The sequence below is a fragment of the Bos taurus genome, chromosome 9, assembly GCF_002263795.3.
Source record: "Bos taurus isolate L1 Dominette 01449 registration number 42190680 breed Hereford chromosome 9, ARS-UCD2.0, whole genome shotgun sequence".
In the NCBI taxonomy this organism is placed as follows: domain Eukaryota; kingdom Metazoa; phylum Chordata; class Mammalia; order Artiodactyla; family Bovidae; genus Bos; species Bos taurus.
In genome coordinates this window covers 61,720,108-61,736,428 of record NC_037336.1, presented here as the reverse complement: position 1 = coordinate 61,736,428, position 16,321 = coordinate 61,720,108, and positions in this window count along the sequence as shown.

Below are 16,321 nucleotides of genomic sequence, written 5' to 3'. Positions count from 1 at the left end.
TTAGAAGGCAAAATCTTTCCACCAGACCGCCAGGGAAGTACCTATACATACTGAGTCTTTTAAATGGGCATAATCAATCATGTATACACACAACTGGAGTGAAGTGAGAACCCAGTCTGGCACCATCTCTCCAACAGCATCGAACCTATTCAAAGATGGTAGGCTGGTACTGCACCCTAGGGGCTTTGGAAATTTGTAGGAAGAAAGTTATTCTGTTGTCACCATGATTGGAAGGGTGGAATGCGGCTTGGAACATTAGACATGCTGCAATGCATAGGGTAAGTCTCACCCAATGAACAATTGTCCTCTGTCCCATACAGTATACAAATGTTTGGGTGGGCATTCATGTTGATGAAGAATCTTTATTATCCTGGACCCAGAGCCTGGCTACATTTTACATATAAATTCATCCAAAGTTTTTTGTTGCTTTTATTCCTTTGTCATGTTTTTAACACACATGGAATTTTCCAGGAATACAACCACCATGTAAATACAGAGTTAAACATTTTGGAAAATTGCATCACTGTGGCATTTTAAGTCCTAAGCCAACATGTCTTTACTGGTCTCTATTTATAACTGGTGCGTGCACAGTGATTCTATGTATAATCTGACTATGCCACCACTATGCCCAAGCTTCTACATAATGATATATATGATTATTATATAAATTACTTGCCTTTTGGTTCTTTTTATGTTGTACTTAGGGCATGATGTTCATTATTTTTAAAAAGTGAGGGACTTCCCTGGTGGTGCAGTGGATAAGAATCTGCTTGCCAATGCAAGGGACATGGGTTCTGTCCCTGGTCTGGGAAGATTCCACATGCCTAGGAGCAACTAAACCCATGTGCCATAATTATTGAGCCTGTGCTCTAGAGCCCACAAACCACAAGTACTGAGCCTGTGTGCCACAACTACTGAAGTCCGTGCTGCCTAGAGCCCACATGCCACAACTACTGAGCCCGCGTGCTGTGGCTACTGAAGTCCAAGAGCCTAGAGCCTGTGTTCCACAGCAAGAGAAGCCACCACAGTGAGAAGCCCGAGCATCTCAATGAAGAGTAGCCCCCACCTGCCCACAACTAGAGAAAGCCTGAGCAAGGCCATGAAGTCCTAATATAGCCAAAAGTAAATAAATTGTTTAAAAATTATTTTAAAAATAAAATAAAAACCATGTGTGTAGTGAATTATATCATCTATGAATTTTTATTTCATTTTACTTAAGGTTTTACTACAAAATATTTGTCATTAAAAAACACTATGTCTGCCAGGTATGGAAACCCACAGTTGTAGGGAACATCCATGTTCCTTTGATCAGGTGGGTTGGGCTCAATTATCTTCTGAGCATGCTTAGGTTTGGGATGCCTTCTTCACCCTCCAGGCCCCAGAACCCACAGGGAGAGAGTTACTCCAATCCTACCTACACAGCAGCTCCAGAGAACCAACCCAGCCAGGACAGCCCTGTCCCTGATCAGAAGGACAGTGCAGTTCGTGAGCAGAAGAGCTTCTCTCTGTTTCTAGGAGAAAGCAAATTGGTCAGCCTACTGACCATGAGTGTACTGAAGAGAACAAATAACATGAAGACACTTACTGCCCTGAGTCTCGCCCAGTACATGTGTCATGGTCACCCAGGGGACAAGAGGCTGCATAGATCAGTGAAGATTCTCACCACTACTAGGTAGGTGGGTGGTAAAATCTTATAGGCAATAGAGAGTTGTTGCTATTATTATTATTTTCAACTGGAAATAGTGCCATCAATTTTTTTCATTATAAAAGTAATAAATGCTTACTGTAAAAATGTAGAGTATAAAAAGTATGAATAATAAAATCTAAAGTAATTTATAATCTGGTTACCCAGAAATGATCATTAATATTTGGAGCATATTTGTCTAAACTGGTTACTCTACCCCTGTATGTAATTGTACGTGTCTATAAGTATGAGTAATATCGTACAGTCTGATTTCACTTTAAAGGGAATGTATCACCTAAAAATAAGTCCTGGATATTCATGTAATTATATATGTTAAATTATGTATGTTAATGCCATTAACCTACTGTGTTTTTTTTTTTTTCCTTTGTGGTTGCTTCAAGTTCATTTCACGCTTATCGTACTTCTAAAAATATTTATCCATGTTTGTCTAAGTTCCCTAAAATTACATGTTTAGTGCAAAGACAATTCCTTTTTATTTGTTACATTCCCCTAGAACATAAGTTCTTATATGGAAGTAGGAATCTTGTAACCTCAAAGTCTAGAATAGAACTTGCAAGGAAAGTATTCAATAAAAGTAAATGAATCGAAATATATGCATCTATTTCCCCCCAAAGCAAGACACTGCATTTCTTATATAAGAACATAAGGAAATACATTTCTTTTATCTCATATAAGACAAAACTTTTTTTAGTCATGAACAAAATCGACATTTTATGGAAATGTCTTGATTCCATGTGAGAAAGCTTAAAAAAGAAAAGAAAAGAAAAAGATATGATGTGGAATGAGACTGAATACTCAGGGTGGCAACACCTTGATGGAGAGCCCATGGGCTATATATAGTCTGACCCTTAGCTCTGCATGAGAATGAACACCAGGTTGTCCTTGGGTCCTTAATTGATCTAGATCCCCTAAGAGGTGCTGTGTTATGGTAACCAAACTCACAACAGACTGATATATGTATGCTAAAATGACAGTGAATGATGAGAACTGCACACTTGTGATTCTTCTGATCATCACAGTCTCTTTCAAGGCACAGAAAGGTAAATGGCTATCAGAAGGGAATTGGTAGGCATGAGAACCTAGAAAGAAGGTTTGTTGACCTTGTGCTGTGCTTAGTCGCTTAGTCCTGACTGATTCTTTGCAACCCCATGGTCCCCACCAGGCCCCTCTGTCCATGGAATTCTGCAGGCAAGAACACTGGAGTGGGTTGCCATTCCCTTCTGCAGGGTGACCTTACTAGCAGCTATCATGAACCTAAGGGAGCCTAATACACCCACACCCATTACAAGCAACTCCTGATGGAATGAAACAGCCCTGTTAGCTGTCCAGGGCATCTCTCTCCTGGACCACATTCAGAGAATCCATTCTTGTTCACACCTCATGAAGCTGCCCCACTTTCTGGTAACAGAAAGAGAATATATGTGATGTAAGTAAATTAGGGAACATTATTAAAATAAATACTTATGAACATAGCTACCCAACTTAAGAGCCAGTCAATTTACTTTTTAAAATGTCCGTTTGTACTCTTTTCCTGTCCCATATGCTGTCTCCCCCATCAGAGTACCTGACATTTGTATTATTCTGCCTTGCTTTTTTCTTTTTAAGTAAGTGAAGTTGCTCAGTCATGGCCGACTCTTTGCGACCCCATGGATTGTAGCCCACCAGGCTCCTCCATCCATGGGATTTTCCAGGCAAGAACACTGGAGTGGGTTGCCATTTCCTTCTTCAGGAGATCTTCCCAACCCAGGGATTAACCTGGGTCTCCTGCATTGTAGGCAGACGCTTTACCGTCTGAGCCACCAGGGAAGTTCTTTTTAAGTAAACTTTATCACAAATTTATCACCAAAATTACTGTTTTCAGTATTTATAGAAATGTTGTGGTACTTTATAGATTGCTTATTTCCCTCAGTATTAAGCAGACAAAATTCACCCAGCTTGGTTTTCTTTTTTTAATACTTCTGTTTATTTTCACTTCTGAATAGTATATCTTTTCATGAATATACCACAATTAGTTTAACTGTTTTCTTTTAAAGGATTCTTGTTGCTACAAACATTGTGTGCATATCTCCAGATAACAAAGAAGAGTTTCTCATGAATAAATATACCAAAAAATAGAAATGCTGGCTTATAGTATATGGAAATATTTGACTTATGTTTATAATGTTAAATTATTTTCCAAAAATGTCTGTATACTTCACTCTTCTATATTCAGTGTAGAATATTTCTACTTGCTTCACATCACTATCAAACCTTGGTGTTGTCAGATTTTTAATTGTTTTCTAATTTAGAAGGTATATATTTTTCTTAAAATTTTTCATTTTATATTGGAGTATAATTCATTTTATATTGGAGTATAATTGATTAAAGTTGTGTTAGTTTCGGGTTCACAGCAGAGTTAGTTATACACATATATGCATCTATTCTTTTTCAATATGTTTCATATTAATATGATTTTTATTGATTACAATTGAGGTTGAACATCTTTCATATGTTTATACATGTTTATATTTCCCCTTTTGTGCATGACCTGTCCATGTCTTTGTTCATTTTTATTGTATATTAGATAGCATATTCAAAAGCAGAGACATTACTTTGCCAACAAAGGTTCGTCTAGTCAAGGCTATGGTTTTTCCTGTGGTCATGTATGGATGTGAGAGTTGGACTGTGAAGAAAGCTGAGTGCCGAAGAATTGATGCTTTTGAACTGTGGTGTTGAAGAAGACTCTTGAGAGTCCCTTGGACTGCAAGGAGATCCAACCAGTCCATTCTGAAGGACATCAGCCCTGGGATTTCTTTGGAAGGAATGATGCTAAAGCTGAAACTCCAGTACTTTGGCCACCTCATGCGAAGAGTTGACTCATTGGAAAAGACTCTGATGCCGGGAGGGATTGGGGGCAGGAGGAGAAGGGGACGACAGAGGATGAGATGGCTGGATGGCATCACTGACTCGATGGACGTGAGTCTGGGTGAACTCTGGGAGTTGGTGATGGACAGGGAGGCATGGCGTGCTGCGATTCATGGGGTTGCAAAGAGTCGGACACGACTGAGCAACTGAACTGAACTGAACTGAACTGAAGATATATAAGATATAGTTTGTTGTTTTCTTATTGATTTGTGGAAGAGAGATAATGAATGAGAGAAAGAAATTGGTTCTGGATAATAATGCGTTACAGGTTACATGTGTTTTGACTACCTTCTTTCATTTTGTAGCTTGGTTTTTTTTTTAACTTTTTTTTTTTTTTTTTTACAGTCTTTTAATACACAGAAATTCTAATTTCACCTAATTTCATAGGAATGCCTTGGGTATACTTCATTTTTTGCTTTCTGATGTACATTTTAGAATTAGCTAGTCAAGTTTCTCTATATAACTTATTGAGATCTTGAAAGAATTATATAGAATCATTAGTTTAGAGAGAATTAACATCCCTATTATATTGAGTCTTCCTCTCTATAAGCATGATGTATAATTCTATTCATTTAACTCTTCTCTAATGTATTTCACTGTTTTATAAAGGTCACCATAAAGCCCTTGTACATTTTTGGTAAATTTCTTCCTGGGTATTTTATACCTTTTACTGGTACTGTAAATATCTCTTTTTTCAAAGAATTACTTTTTCTGTGTATTTATAGAAATGCAATGAATTTTATATATTGATTACATACCCAGTCATTTGGGTAAACCTTATTTAACCTAGTAATTTGTATTTTCTTTTGGATTTCCTATGTAGACAATCATATCATGGCAACCAAGAGTGGATTTATTTTTTTTAATTTCTAGTCATGCTGCTTTTATTTTCTCCTCTGTTGCCATACCATCTAAGATTTCTGATTCAGTTTTGAATGCAAATGAAGTCTTCCTCTTTGCTGGATACCTAGTTCCTATCTCCAGAAACAGTCATCATTTGTGACTTTTGTTTATCTTTAAAGACATTTTATACATAGAAATGTATAATCTCACTTCCTATACTAGTTTGATCATATTATTTGTGATTCTTTACCATGCTTTTTAATTTAATACTAGATTGTAGAGATTTTCCTTATGAGCAACTGTAGCTTTGTTGTTATGTCTACAAATATAATTTAATTAATTTCTGCTCTTATCTATATTATCTCTCCCTGTCTGCTTTATTTGAATTTACTTCTTTCATCTTCTTTATAATGGATACTTAACTTCTTAATTTTCAGTCTTTTTTTCCTAATAAATACTTTAAAGCTATATATAGTTCCTTTAAAATACATACTCAGTGTATCCCAGAGGCATCAATATGTTATTTTCATTATCTATTTGTTTTAAATTTACATTTTAATTTTTTGTGCTATGAGTTTTTAAAACATTGTTTACTTACCAAGTTTAAGGATGGAGAGTTATAAAAATTGATCTTTTTGTTATGGATGTCTAACATAATTGCATCATTTGTGGTCAGAAAACCTGATTACATGATACAAATTCTCTGAAATTTATTGAGACATTCTATGGCATGCAGTTCTCTCCTTAAATGTAATGAAAGCATTCCATTTTAAAAACAAACTGTGATGGGTGATGAAAAGTGTATGCTGTACTGTATTGTGGAACAGAAGAGATCTTGCGGCAAGTGAAATGAACCACCACCAACCACATCAAAGGCCGGTCTTCACCCAAAGAAGGTGATGTTGGGCATATGGTGGGATTGGAAGGGAGCCCTCTATTATGAGCTCCTTCTGGAAAACCAAATGATTAATTCCAATAAGTACTGCTAGTAATTAGACCGAATGAAAGCAGCACTCCACAGAAAGAGTCCAGAATTAGTCAACAGAAAACATATAACCTTCCATCAGAATAATGCAAGACCTCGTGTTTCTTTGATGACCAGGCAAAACCTGTTACAGCTTGGCTGGGAAGTACTGATTCATTTGCCATGTTCACTGGACATTTCACCTTCAAATTTCTATTTCTTTTGGTCTTTACAAAATTCTCTTAATGGAAAAAATTTTAATTCCCTGGAAGACTTTAAAATGTACCTGGAGCAGTTCTTGGATCAAAAAGATAAAACATTTTTGGAAGATGGAATTATGAAGTTGCCTGAAAAATGATAGAAGATAGTGGAACAAAACGGTGAATATATTGTTCAATAAAGCTTTTGGTGAAAATGAAAAGTGTGTCTTTTATTTTTACTTAAAAGATAAAGGAGCTTTTTGGCCAATCCAATGGCAATATTGATTCTTCCGATCTAAGAACATGGTATAGCTTTCCATCTGCTTGTGTTGTCTTCAATTTCTTTCATCAGTGTCTTACAGTTTTCAGAGTACAGCTGTTTTGCCTCCTTGGGTAGGTTTATTAGTAGGTATTTTATTCTTTTTGATGTGATGGTAAATGGGATTGTTTCCTTAATTTCTCTTTCTGATATTTGGTTGTTAGTATATAGAAATGCAACAGATTTCTGTATATTAGTTTTGTATTCTGCAACTTGACCAAATTCACTGAAGAGCTCTAGTAGTTTTCTGGTGGCATCTTTAGGATTTTCTATGTATAGTATCATGTCATCTGCAAATGGAGACAGTTGTACGTCTTTCTTTCCAACTTGTATTCATTTCTTTTTCTGTTCTGAGTGCCATGGCTAGGACCTCCAAAACTATGTTGAATAACAGTAATGAGAGTGGGCATCCTTGTCTTGTTCCTGATAATAGAGGAAATGCTTTCAGCTTTTTGCTGTTGAGTATGATGTTAGCTGTGGGTTTGTCATGTATGCCCTTTATTATGTTGAGGTATGTTCCTTCTATGTCCACTTTCTGGAGAGTTTTTTTGGTCATAAATGGATGTTGAATTTTATCAAAAGCTTTTTCTACATCTATGAAGATAATCATATAGTTTTTAATCTTCAGTTTGGTAATGTGGTGTATCACACTGACTGACATGCAGATATTGAAAAATCCTCACATCCCTGGGATAAATCCCACTTGATCACGGTGTATGAGCCTTTTAATGAATTGTTGGATTCAGTTTGATAGCATTTTTTGAGAATTTTTTCATCTATGTTCATCAGTGATATTGGCCTGTAATTTTCTTTTTGTGTGTGTGTGTGATATCCTTGCCTGGTTTTGATATCAGGGTGATGGTGGCCTCATAGAATGAATTCAGAAGTATTCTTATATGTAATTATTAGCAGCTTGATCTTGGCCCTTAATATCTCTATAAAATGTGGATAATTATGGTGGGTTGAGGAAGGGAATGGCAACCCACTCCAGTTTTCTTGCCTGGAGAATCCCATGGACAGAGAAGCCTGGCAGGCTACAAGTCCATAGGGTTGCAAAGAGTTGAATACACCTGAAATGACTTAACAATGATGGTGGGTACTGTAAAGGATTATTTTGAGAATCCATTGGTTAATAAGTAAAAGATATTCAGCATATAATGAGTGTTATATAAGTGTTAGGTGTGGTTTATGAGTTAAATTTTCCTTTATTGAAAATCTGCTTGTGGTAACTTTCTCAGTTTCTGTTTGTCTGGAAATATATTTATTTCACTTCCATTTTTGAAAGACAGTTTCCTTGCAAGATAATCTGGTTGAGTACACAATTCACTCTAAAGGTAAATTACACTGTCATTGGCTTCCATTTGCTGTTGAGAAGTGTGTTTTGTCTAGTTGTCATTCTCTTTTAAATAATTGTTTTAAAGGGTACTTTTAAGACTTTTTATCTTCCTTTGATACTTGTATGAGTCAGAATTCTCCAGATAAGAGAACTAATATAATTCTAGGAACTGATCATGTAATTACAAGGATGAAGAAGTTCCATGATCTGCCATCTGTAAACTGGAGAACTAACAAAGTCAGTGATTCAGTTCATTCTGAGTCCAAAGGCCTGAGAACCATGAGGTTTGGACAGCAACACTGTTAAGTCCTGGTCTAAATTTGAAGGCTTAAGAACCAGGAGCATCGAAGTCCAAAGGCAGGAGAAAGTCATATCCCAGTTCAAACAGAGACAGTAAGTCACTATTCCTCCACCTTTTTGATATTTTATGGAGAAGGCAATGGCACCCCACTCCAGTACTCTTGCCTGGAAAATCCCATGGACGGAGGAGCCTGGTAGGCTGCAGTCCATGGTGTCGCTAAGAGTCTGACACGACTGAGCGACTTCACTTTCACTTTTCGCTTTCGCCCATTGGAGAAGGAACTGGCAACCCACTCCAGTGTTCTTGCCTGGAGAATCCCAGGGTCTGGGGAGCCTGGTGGGCTGCCGTCTATGGGGTTGCACAGAGTTGGACAGGACTGAAGCTACTTAGCAGCAATACCCATTCACATTGCTAATACTTTACCAATTACCTGGGCATCCCTTAGCCCAGTCAAGTTGACACATAAAATTATCCATCACACTGTTCTACACTTACACTGCAGTGCTTCTAGGTATGGACTTATTTGTTTATTTGTTCTATTTAAATTATGCCTTCTCAACTCAAATTGAAGTGAAAGATTACCAGGTCATTGTTAATGACTCACTCTATTAAGAATATATACATTTTTGTAAAGGAAAAGCATCTGTAGATATTTAATCAGTACTATATTTCTGTTTTGCAGAGATAAAATGCTGCTTAGAGATCTCTTTAAATATTTTTAATTTTTGTGCTCAAAAATAGTTTCTGTTGATCTATGGAATGTTCTGAACCATATGGCTGTACTATTGGGCTAGATACTTTTGTTTTTAAAATCTGGACTTAGCCAAGTGTATTTGACCATGTTAAAAATAGTATCTTTGTTATTAAATTTTTGATTGCATAAGAAAAAAATAAATTATGCCTTCTCTTTTTGTGGGTTCATGTCTTTCCCAAATCTGGGAGTTTCTCCAACATTATCACTTCAAATATTGCTTGTCTTCTATGACCTCTGTTCTCTGTCTGGGATTCTAATTAGATGAAGGTTAGACCTTATTCTATCCTCAAAATTTCTTAATTTCTCTTTTACATCTTCTAGCATTTTGTTTCTCTGTGCTGCATTCTGGGTAACCCCACACATGTATATTTATGTCAACTCATTTTCTCTTGAGTTGTGTCTAATCAAAAGTGTAGCTCATTTATATCTGTTTTTATTTATAATTTTCATCTAGACATTGTATTTAGTTCTTTAAGTATACTTGGTGTTTTGGACAGTCTCTTCCTTTGCTCATTTTTTTTATTCCACTTCCATTACTTAAACATATTAATCATAATTATTTCACATCTGTTACCTAATAGTTCTCATATCTAAAGTCTTGTATGGCCAGTTATCTTTTACGTGTCTTTCTTCTTTGCTCACTTTCGCTCATTGCACTTTGTTTCCTATGGTTTGTTTATTTTTAATTGAGAGCTCATATTCTATAGAATCTAATCTGAGGGAATCTTTAGGACCTAAATTGAAGATAGTTTCCTTCAGAGAGGATTTGTTTTAGCTTTTGCTTTTACTAGAAGCCAGGGAATGCTACTGATTTAGATCCATTTTAATCCTCTTCTAAGGTCCTGGCTTAGTAGGAAAATCTTGAGTTTTGCTTTCTCAGTCTACAGGATGTCTAAGGCTCAGTCTTTAGATCTTAAATACCCTCATATATGATATCCTCATAGATAGATGATAGACATATCTCTAGATCTATCTATCTATATATTGAAAGAGGTTATTTTTCTTCAACTTATGCTGTGCAATTGGTGTTTTTTGTAATTTTAGGTATGAAAGAGAATGTAAGTGCCCAATATATATGGTTTACTATACAAGGTACTAACTATAGCCCAGACTCTAATATTTTTAGAATGAACTTAACTTTTCATTAAATCACATAATTAAAATATTCAGTTGCACTTTAAATATTTTTCAGCCTCTCTCTGTCTTATCCTCCAAAGATGATCTATTATTGTTTCTTTTTACATAATGTGAAACTTTTTTCGCTAAAATGTTGACTATCTGTAATACTACCATAAGACTCTAAAATTTAAAAATAAATTAAGGAATGTGTAACCATCACCAAAATGTTAGTTCCATCCACCAGAATGTACATACCAGAACCAAAGTTCTGTATGTACAGGGTTCATATGTTTGTTCATTATTTTAGTCCCAGCTTTCAGAACAGGGCCCACAAGGTTTTCAATAACCTTTACTAAGTTAATGAGTTAATGCATTCAATAAGGAACCTTTTCCTTCTTTTGGAATTATGTTGCTCTCATTCACCATGCAACTATGCTTACATTTCAAAGATCAAAAATGGTTCTGAATAAACTTTTATTTAAACCTGAGCTACTAATCTACTCTAATGGTCATAAAGAATCAGTATGGTGCTGGAATGCTGATACACAGAAATATTTCAAAGGGCTATGCATATTTTCCTAAATATAATCTAGGATTAATGGATATCCCTCTTATAGCATTCACTCTTGATACTGGTTTTGTTCTGCTTTTCAGTCTATTACAAACCAAGTCTGTGATTCTTTTTGCTCTTCTAAAGCAATGTAGAAACTGAAAGCCCTTCTGTTTGATGACGTCAATAACATGGTAATTTATTGTTTAGGGAGTTTTGGTCCATCAGCTTTGTCACCTGTGTTCAAGAGTGCCCTAGAGTGTGTCAGGGAATTTTCCTCAGCCTGTACTGTTACTGGTACTTTTTTGCAGTCTGTTTGCTGCAAGGAGAATGCGCATAGCAGTGGACAGTGTTCTCAGACTACTCTGCTTTATCAGAAGTACATGTTTGAAAGGCTGGTTGTCCATACTTATGGTAGATAACATATTCTGTGGATTATCACTTAAATAAAAAAAGTTTGAGAAAGAGTATTAATTGATGCCAAAGGAAATGGAAAATAGCAACATTTTCCCTGTGTCTTCTTTTATCCACTCAAAGTCAAGGACTCTATTCCTGTTTCAACTTCTTCTTGTTTAAACCCACTTCCTTTTGTTGTATCTTCAGTGCAGCCAGAAACCATTCAGGATTTTTTTCTTATTCTTGAAGTGTTTCATGTTCCTTTACTTTATAACTCAAAGAATATTTTGTTTAAAATTAATGAAGTATATGAAAATATAATAATAACTACAACTAAAATTTGCATAGCAGCATCACAGTTAAAATGCACTGTTGTCTGCTTCTTTTGACGTAGATAAGGTAGATGTTTCAGATAAGAAAACTAAGAGCTTGTTTAAATAATGCACACAAGTTAAATGGCTAGAATGATGGAAATGGGACTTTGGTTCTACTCTCACGAATCAGTTTGCTCTTTTCTTGACACCACCATGCCTCCCTTGGCCTATTTGCAAGTCAGATGACTCATTTGCATATTTGTTTTCTCCAGTACAGAGAGAAAGAATATTGATTCAAGACTTAAGAAATAATGACACTTTAATAAAAATGACACTTAGGACTTAAAAACTTTAAACTAATCTTTTCTTTAAACCCACAATTTTGTAGAGTTGACAGTTTGTTAAAATAATGAATATTTAAAAGTTTGGATTTTTAAGTATGGAAATTTCTTTCAGTGACTACTTTAAAATCTCTTGAACTTTGAACTCATTCATTCTTTCACCCATCCATCAAACTTGTTTTTAACCAGATATTGTGCTAGTAATGCAAAGAGGAACAAGCAAAACATGGTTTCTGGCAGCAACTCAGGCTCCAGGTCACTTATGACTCTTTCCATTCTGGATTCTGCTGGTATCATCGGATGCCTCTTTTCCTTTACTATTTTAATCTAGACCCTGATGGCCCTCTGAATGAAGGATTTGGACATAAATTCACACCAGTCTCTGATACAACCTAAGTTTTGCTTAATTGTGAACCAAAACTGGGAAGCCTACAGCACTTCCCTGAATGATGAGTAAACAGAGAAATATCATATTGCCTATAAAGATACATTTAAACCAAAGAAAAGTAGGGGGGTAATCCAGCTCAGAGAACTGCCATTTTCTGTAAACCACTTTGAAAAATATTTGGTTTGTCTAAGTCATTAAGATTCAAGAGAGATGCCTTTATGTAACTTGAATAAACAATCATGAAAATTTGAAGTAATGAAAGATTGCTTGAATTTGAAAAACACAACTGCCAAGTTTAAAAGAGATGGAAACTGTCAATAGAAGGCAAATGTTGCAGGAAATCAATTAGTGAAGTAGAAAGAATTTGCAAAAACTCTCCCAGAACTTAGAAGAAATGGATAAAAGATTAAAATGATGATAGAAGTTTTTTTTAAAAAAATGGGGAAAAGATCATAGAGATTCAACCAAGGAATATAGAACTCCCAAAGGAGATAACGGAATAGATGGGCCAGCAAACAAGATCAAAGAGTTAATGAAAAAAAAGTTCACTGATCCAAAGAAATTCAGCCTAGACATCTAAAGATCAAAGTATGAATAATATTCCTAGTCAAAAGCCATAACAAAACAATAAGACTCAATAATACTTGACAATTTTCACTCCCAATAGGGTTATGTAAAAATTCTAGGCATTTTTCAGTTACCCCCCTCACATGCACATGCAAAATAGAACAAACAGCAACAATACACCAAGTTATCTACTGTGTCAGTTATGAGCAATGTAGGAAACAGCAACCACTTTTGATGGTTCATTGAAGAGACTTTAATAAAGAAATCACTTATAGAGAGAATCAACAACAAGGTGGTGGAGTAGGAGGATGTGCACTCATCTTCTCATGTGAGAACTCCAAAGTTACAACTCGCTGCTAAACAACCATCGAAGGGAGAATGACGGATCTCACCAAAAAAAGATAACCCACATCCAATGGCAAAGGAGAAGCCCCAGCAAAATGGTGGGAGGGGCAAAATCATGTTTGGAATCAAACCCCATACCCGCCAGAGATGCTTGGAGGGCTCAAACAAAACCTGTGTGCACCAGAACCCAGAGACCCCCACAGAGACTGAGCCAGACCTGTGTTTGACTCTCCTGTGGAGGTACAGGTCAGAAGTGGCCTGCTGCAGGGGCAGGGGTTCTGGGTACAGCTACCTGGGTCACATAGCCTGTGGCGTAAGCCCTCTTGGAGGAAGTCACCATTAACCCCACCATAAAGTTGTCGAGCAGATGTCCCACAAACTGCAGAACAATTATATCAAAGAAATTCTTGCACTGTTAAGAAAGTTCTAGGACCCACAGCAGAGTTCCCAAACTGGGAATCTGGCAAAGGGACTGAGAAAACCCCAGAGAATTTGACTTTGGAGGAAAGTGGGATTTGATTACAGAGCTTCCACAGGACTGGGGAAACAGACTCTTGGAGGGTACAAACAAAACCTTGTGTACACCAGAACCCAGAAGAAAGAAGCAGTGACCCCACAAGAGACTGACCCAGACTTTCCTGTGAGTGTCCAGGAGTCTCTGGAGAAGGTGTGGGTCAGTGGTGGCCAGCTGCAGGGTCGGGGACACTGAGTGCAGGAGTGTATGCATGGGACTTTTTGAAGGAGGTCACCCTTATCTTCATTACCTCCACCATAGTTTGGTCTCAGGCCAAACAACAGGGAGGGAACAGGGCCACACCCATCAGCAGAAAACTGGATTAAAGATTTACTGAGCATGGCCCAGCCCATCAGAACAAGATGGCAGTTTCCTCCACAGCCAATCTCTCACATAAGGAAGCTTCCATAAGCCTCTTATCCTTATCCTTCAAGAGGGAAGACAGAATAAAAACCACAATCACAGAAAACTAATCAAACTGATCACCTGGACCACTGCTGCTGCTGCTAAGTCACTTTAGTCGTGTCTGACTCTGTGCGACCCCATGGACAGCAGCCCACCAGGCTCCCCCGTCCCTGGGATTCTCCAGGCAAGAACACTGGAGTGGGTTGCCATTTCCTTCTCCAATGCATGAAAGTGAAAAGTGAAAGTGAAGTCGCTCAGTCGTGTCTGACTATTAGCGACACCATGGCCTGCAGCCTACCAGGCTCTCTGTCCATAGGATTTTCCAGGCAAGAGTACTGGAGTGGGGTGCCATTGCCTTCTCTGATATAAAAGCTAGAGACATAAAAATCAGATGACCAAATGAAAAGGTAAAGTTTTTTAAAACATCTTTCAATACTCCCACTGCTCCATTGAGAAACTTAAAAGACAGAAAGTCAAAACTTTATAAAGCATGTAGGTCATAGGAAGTATGGTACAATATTTACTATATTCTTGTGCCATAGCTACAGAAATTGGGCAATAGCATCCACATTAACAATATATAACCTGATTCCACTTCAAAGTGGACCACAGCCTTGTCTAACTCAATAAAACAATGAGCCATGCCATGTAGGGCCACCCAAGATGGACAGATCATGGTGGAGACTTCTGACAAAATGTGGTCCACTGAAGAAGGGAATGGCAAACCACTTCAGTATTCTTGCCTTGAGAAGCCCATGAATATCATGAAAAGGCAAAAAGATATGACACTGAAAGATGAACTCCCCAAATCAGTAGGTGCCCAATATGCTGCTGGAAAAGAGTAGAGAAATAACTCCAAAAAGAATGAAGAGACAGAGCCAAAGCAAAAACATACCCAGCTGTAGATGTGACTGATGATGGAAGTAAAGTCCGATGCTGTAAAGAGCAATATTGCATAGGAACCTGGAATGTTAGGTCCATGAATCAAGATAAATTAGAAGTGGTAAAGCAAAAGACTCATGCTGGGAGGGATTGGGGGCAGGAGGAGAAGGGGGACTACAGAGGATGAGATGGCAGGATGGCATCACCGACTCAAAGGACATGAGTTTGGGTGAACTCCAAGAGTTGGTGATGGACAGGGAGGCCTGGCGTGCTGCAATTCATGGGGTCGCAAAGAGTCAGACACAGCTGAGTGACTGGACTGAACTGAACTGAACTGAAGCAGGAGATGGCAAGAGTGAACATCAACCTTTCAGAAATCGGTGAATTAAAATGAAATGGAATGGGCAAATTTAACTCAGATGACCATTATTTCTACTACTCTGGGCAAGAATCCCTTGGAAGAAATGAAGTAGCCCTCATAGTCAACAAAAGAGACTAAAATGCAGTACTTGGGTGCAATCTTAAAAATGACAGAATGATCTCTGTTCATTTCCAGGGCAAACCATTCAATATCACAGTGATCCAAGTCTATGCCCCGACCAGGAATGCTAAAGAAGCTGAAGTTGCACTGTTCTATGAATACCTATAGGACCTTCCAGAATCAACACTCAGAAAAGATGTCCTTTTCATCATAGGTGACTGGTTTGCAAAAGTAGAAAGTCAAGAAACACCTGGAGTAACAGGAAAATTTGGCCTTTGAGTACAGAATAAAGCAGGGCAAAGGCTAATAGAGTTTTGCCAAGAGAACACACTAGTCATAGCAAACACCCTCTTCCAATAACACAAGAGAAGACTCTACACATGGACATCACCAGATGGTCAATACCGAAATCAGACTGATTATATTCTTTGCAAAGATGGAGATACATTCAGCAAAAGCAAGACTGGGAATTGACTGTGACTTAGATCATGAAAACTCCTTATTGCCAAATTCAGACTCAAATTGAAGAAAGTAGTGGAAACTACTAGACCATTCAGGTATGACCTAAATCAAATCCTTTAGGATTATGCAGTGGAAGTAACAAATAGATTCAAGCAATTAGATCTGATAGACAGAGTGCCTGAAGAAATATGGATGGACACTCGTGACATTGTACAGGAAGCAGTGATCAAG